This window comes from Leopardus geoffroyi, chromosome X (genome assembly GCF_018350155.1).
Source record: "Leopardus geoffroyi isolate Oge1 chromosome X, O.geoffroyi_Oge1_pat1.0, whole genome shotgun sequence".
NCBI lineage: Eukaryota > Metazoa > Chordata > Mammalia > Carnivora > Felidae > Leopardus > Leopardus geoffroyi.
In genome coordinates this window covers 114682051-114687245 of record NC_059343.1, presented here as the reverse complement: position 1 = coordinate 114687245, position 5195 = coordinate 114682051, and the positions used below count along the sequence as shown (strand labels likewise).

General features: G+C 46.0%; 1 long non-coding RNA gene across 1 annotated transcript; it reads left to right on the top strand.

The window, feature by feature from the left end:
• The first annotated feature begins 1973 nt into the window (after nucleotides 1-1973).
• LOC123595000 lies at nucleotides 1974-4591 on the top strand. Its single transcript, XR_006710974.1, has 3 exons — nucleotides 1974-2801; nucleotides 2960-3035; nucleotides 3872-4591. It is a non-coding gene; the product is annotated as an uncharacterized LOC123595000 (long non-coding RNA).
• Nucleotides 4592-5195: the final 604 nt, after the last annotated feature.

The following is a 5195-nucleotide window of genomic DNA, read 5'->3' as shown; positions in this document are numbered from 1 at the left end:
ATGTAACTAGGTCAGGGCTCCTTCGTCGTGAAGGGACATTGCGCAGAGGACCTGGAGCTGGAGGCAGAACCGGAGACCTGCCATTCCGACGGGAGAAGCCAGTGTTGGGGAAGCTCAGTGAAAGGGCTAGAACAAGACAAGCTACTAGAAGTGGGAATGAGGTCCAGGCAGGACCAGGCCACCTCTGCCCCAAAGAAGGCTGACTCCATCCTCCTTCTACTGGTGAGCCCTATTCCCATCCCACCAGACCGCTGTATCCCAGGAGACCTTTTGTTAAATAACATCGGTTTCTGCCAAGGAACTCTCCTTTCGGAGAGAAATGACTGAATCTGCATGCTTGTGGGGTGGCGGAGAGGGAGAGGTGTTGAATTTGACACACTTAGGCAAGATCTATTTAGGGCAATCAGGGAGGGCCTCTCAGAGGAGGTGACATGGGCATACAGACTGAAAGCATTTAGGACGCTGTTTGGCAGAAGAGCATTCCGGGCTGAAGGAAAGCAAGTACAAAGACCCAGAGATAGACGCGAACCCGGCACATTTGTGAAGCAGCAAGGAGGCCACTGAGGCTAGAGCAGAAGTAGTGGGGGCACAGTGGAATAAGATTGGAGGACTAGCTTGGGGACGGAGCTTCTGTCACTTCTGGGTCATTTTTCTGGGTCATTATTAAGGGCTTTGGCTTTTACTCAGAATGAAATGGGGAGCCAGGGGAGGGTTTCGAGCACAGGACTAACGACCTTATTTACATTTAAAAAGGGCCCCCTGGCTTCTGTACTGATGAAATGTAGGACCCTGGGAGCCCAGTTGACATCACCTGAGTCTAATAATTTTCCAGGACTCTGGAGACAACGGGAATGGTTTGGAATCTAGAGAAAGAAAAAAAATCTATGTTCTATTCTATTCTTTTTTTTTTCTTTTCTTTCTTTCTTTTTTAAGATTTTCGTTTTAGGTAATCTCTACCCGCAACGTGGGGCTCGAACTCACAACCCCGAGATCAAGGGTCCCATGCTCCACCGACTGAGCCCGCCAGGTGCCCCCATATTCTATTATTTGAATCTCAAAATTTCAAGGGGATTCAGGAAATTGTTGTGATTGTTACTAGCGTGGGCAGCTCTGTGGTGTCATTCTAGATCGCATCCATAGTGAATCCAGAGAGGAGGGCAATCATCAGATCATAGTAATATTAGGAGGAGTTCACAACAAGCGTACTTTCCTGATGAGGAGGAAAAGGCAGATGAATCACGCTAGGGTAAAAACCCTTTCACTGTTTTAGACAGGATAGAGTTATACACCTGTCTACCGCATGGCCCCTCCAGCTAGCGTCTCATAGGCTCTCAAAGTCAACAGGTACAAGATGAATCTGTCGTCATGCCCCTCAAACTTCCTCCTCCGCCCAGGATTCCTCCAAGGAAATCTCTATCCACCCAGGGCCCCAGCCAGCACACTGGGTGTCACTCTAGGCTCCTTCTCCCTCCTGAACCCATCAAATGCGTGACCGGTTCTTGGGACCTCTACCTCCAAATTATCTCTGGTTTACCATCACCTATCTCTGTCTTCAGTGTCAATTCGGCTAGGCTACGGTATGCAGGTATTTGGGCAAACGTTATTCTATATTTTTCTGCGAAGGTATTTTGACATGAGATGAAAGCTTCTATCAGTAGGCTCTGAGTGAAGCAGATTACCCTCCATAGCATAGGTGGGTCTTCATAGAAAAGACGGACATCCCCTGGGCAGGAAGAAGTTGTGCCAGCAGACTGCCCTTGAACTGGACTTGAGCTGCCACACCAACTCTTCCCCGGGTCTCCAGCCTGCTGGTATACCCTGAAGATTTGGACTTGCCAACCTCTGCAACTGTAGGAAGCAATTCCTTAAAATCTCTCTCGCTCGCTCTCTCTCATCCTCTCTTCCCCCCCCCCCCACATGCACGTGCGTGCGTGCGCACACACACACACACACACACACCCTATTAATTCTTAGACCTTGCACTTCTTTTTCTGGCTACCAGGAATGCTGTTTCCTCCCCCTTGCTCCTCCTTTTGGTCTACTGACTTCTACCACAGGATTATGATATGTCACCTCCTCTGTGACGACTTTCTTCATTCTCCCCCCGCCCCGCCCCACCACAGAGTTTGAGATAGAAGCTCACATGCTTTGTACCTTCCAGAGCACGCTGGGCTTACCCCTACCAAAGCCTTCGTCATAGTCCATTATTCTAATAGGCTTGTTTGCCTTTCCCACTAAATTGTGAGACCCATAAGGGCAGGAGCCATGTCTTACAGCTTGTGCGGCACTTGGCACATAGTAGGTATTGAGGACTGCTTGTTGAATCCATTAATTTCATAATTATTTGTGGTAGGCCTGTTGTGATAATTTTACGTGTCCACCTGAGTGGGGCATGGGATGCCAAGATGTTTACTCAAACGTGATTCTGGGTGTGGCTGTAAGGGTATCTATGGATGAGATTACCGTCTGAATGACTAAGGCAGATTGCCCTCCATCATGTGGGTGGGCCTTGTTTAATTAGTTGAAAGCCTGAATAGAAGAAAAAAACCTGACCCTCTCATGGGTAAAAGGGAGCTCTTCCTGCCTCACTGCAGAGCTGGGACATCAGTCTTTTTCTGCCTTTGGACTTGAACTGAAACACTAATTCTTCTTGGGTCTTAAGCCATAGGTTTTTGGTCTGGAACTTACACCATCAGCTCTCCTGGTTCTTGGGCTTTCAGACTTGGACGGGAACTGCATCATCGACTCTCCTGGGTCTCCAGCTTGCTGACTGTCTCTTTGGACTTAGCCTCCCTAATTATGTAAGCCAATTTCTTATAATAAATCTCTTTATATATTTTTTATAAACATGTATTTATAATCAATATCTTGTATGTATATATGTATACACACACACACACACATATACATATCTGCAAAATCATAAAATACATAAAATCTGTTGGTTCTGTTTCTCTAGAGAACCTTAACCAACACACCTACTGAATGCTATGGCTTGTACCAGATCCTGTGGAGATTAAGATGAATCAGACCATGTGAGTAAATACAAGGTATTTTTACTGTTATTAATATCATCATCATCCGGATGAGTTACAACCCTTGTGTTAAAGAGCTCTCAACTTCGAAGGTGATGTAGACTGTTACAACCTGTTGCCTATCCAGCTACATGCACTTGTTACATTTTGTCTGCCTTTTATGATGATTCCGTCGTAACTACAGTCTGCTTAGGCCTCAAGGCCATTCTCACGTCTTGTTTCAGGACAGAGCAAAGTGAAACTTGCATATTATGCTTTGGTTCCTCATTGGCTTTGGAATGGTCTCAGTTTGGGTTTTTGGAAAATTGAAGGACGCATGTGGATTTGCACAGCCTACTTTACTAGTAGAATTGACATTGTTACAGCCAATTTTGGAAATCAAGGCTTAGCTTTTGAACATCAGTGAACCCAAATCATCTCTTGATATAGTCCCACGATGCCAGCTGATAGACCGCTAGAGGCTCTGGCTCTGGGACGTTAGCTACTCGGTCCTTAGAACACAGAAAGGAAAGGTGGGAGGAGAAATGCCATAAAGGATGGCAGTAGACTGTATTCTCCTAGATATTCCAGCATCCATGTATTTATCCCATTCCGCATAATCTTCTTACAACGTGACTGACACTCTTCCCACCAAGAGGTTTCCTTCTCTTGAATATGGGGGGGGGGGGGTTGTGGCTGCCATGACCCACAGACTATGACAGAAGTGATGATACCATCGTTATGACTTCCTTGGCTAGCTTATAAACACAATATCATTGTTTACTCTTTCTCTCTCTGCCATCCCTCTCTCTATCTGTGTCTCTCTACGTCCGTCTGTCTCTCTCTCTGGGGCTCAGCCACCACGTTGTGAGGAAGCCCAGGCTACCCGGTCGTGTTCTGGTGGAGCACAACAGCTGGGCCATCGGCTTCCAGTCGGCACCAAGCACTAGCCGAGGCCCCAGGCATTGCAGAGAAGGGATCAGTTATTCTCGTTGTGCCCTAAGTTCTTGACCCCCAGAAGCCACGAGCAATAATAAATGATTATTGGCTGTTTCAAGTCACTAAGGTTTGGAGTGAGTTGTGTACGCAACGGGAAACCATTAATGCAGGAGCCAAAGGCACCGATGCCGCCATGAATGCCAGAGAAATGGTGCTTCCTCCAATTCAGTCAGCCTCATTAGTCTAATGGGACGGACACTTGGGACTTTTTTTCTGGTGGAAAAAACGGTCTTAACTCATGAACTCTACGTATCAGTATGACGTCTACATGCTGATTACTGAAAGTTGCTATAGGCGTTTTCAGCTATGGTATCTCTCAGGCTAGTTGAGCAGTGAGATTACAATAGGCAGAGTAGTCACGGAGGCCAGTTGCTATGAATGATTAGCCCCGGCCTCGGACCCTGGGAACTGGGTTCTCGTGTCGTATCGGAGTCTATGTGCATGACCACAGCCACGTTTCCTCGCTTTTGTGATCCCAAGTTTATCCAATTACAAAAAGGGAATAAGGCCGTCTGCTCTGCCTTCATTAGAAGGTTTGTGTGAAAATCAAAAGCAACAAAGCAAGTGAATGCACTAAAAGACCATGAAGCACTCTGGTAGTTTTTCTTAAATAAATGAACTTCATTTTGATATACTTCAGAACTTAGGCAAATTTAATGAGGAGAAAGATAACTGCCACCCAATACATTTTATTTTTTAAGATGATATATTTCGAAATACCAAATAGTTGGATTCTTCAATACTAACAGTACTTTTTAAAAAGTCCTGTCTATATCCATCCTAAATATAATCTATTTCCATGCCTATGACCACTACCCTTAGGGTCAGCGCTAGCCCTTATGACTTCTTGCTGTGAATTAGAACACAGTGCCTCTTACTCTAGAAGGGTAAAGGCTCTTACCAAGGCACAGACTTGGCGGCTAGAGCACAGACTACATCTCAGCTCCCATTTGTCCCCTCATCCAGGCACCCTGGTGCAGTAAACAACCTGAACAACCATATTCAGCCACCCGTGCTGTCCTCATTTAAGCCTGTGGGATCACACCTAGATTGTGACAATAGCTTTTCAGTATACTACTTGACCCTGCCTCCACTTGTACTCCCCTTCAACTCACCATACATGCTTCTATCAGAATACAAATCTGACCATGGTATCCTCATGCCTGCAATCGTGTGATGGCT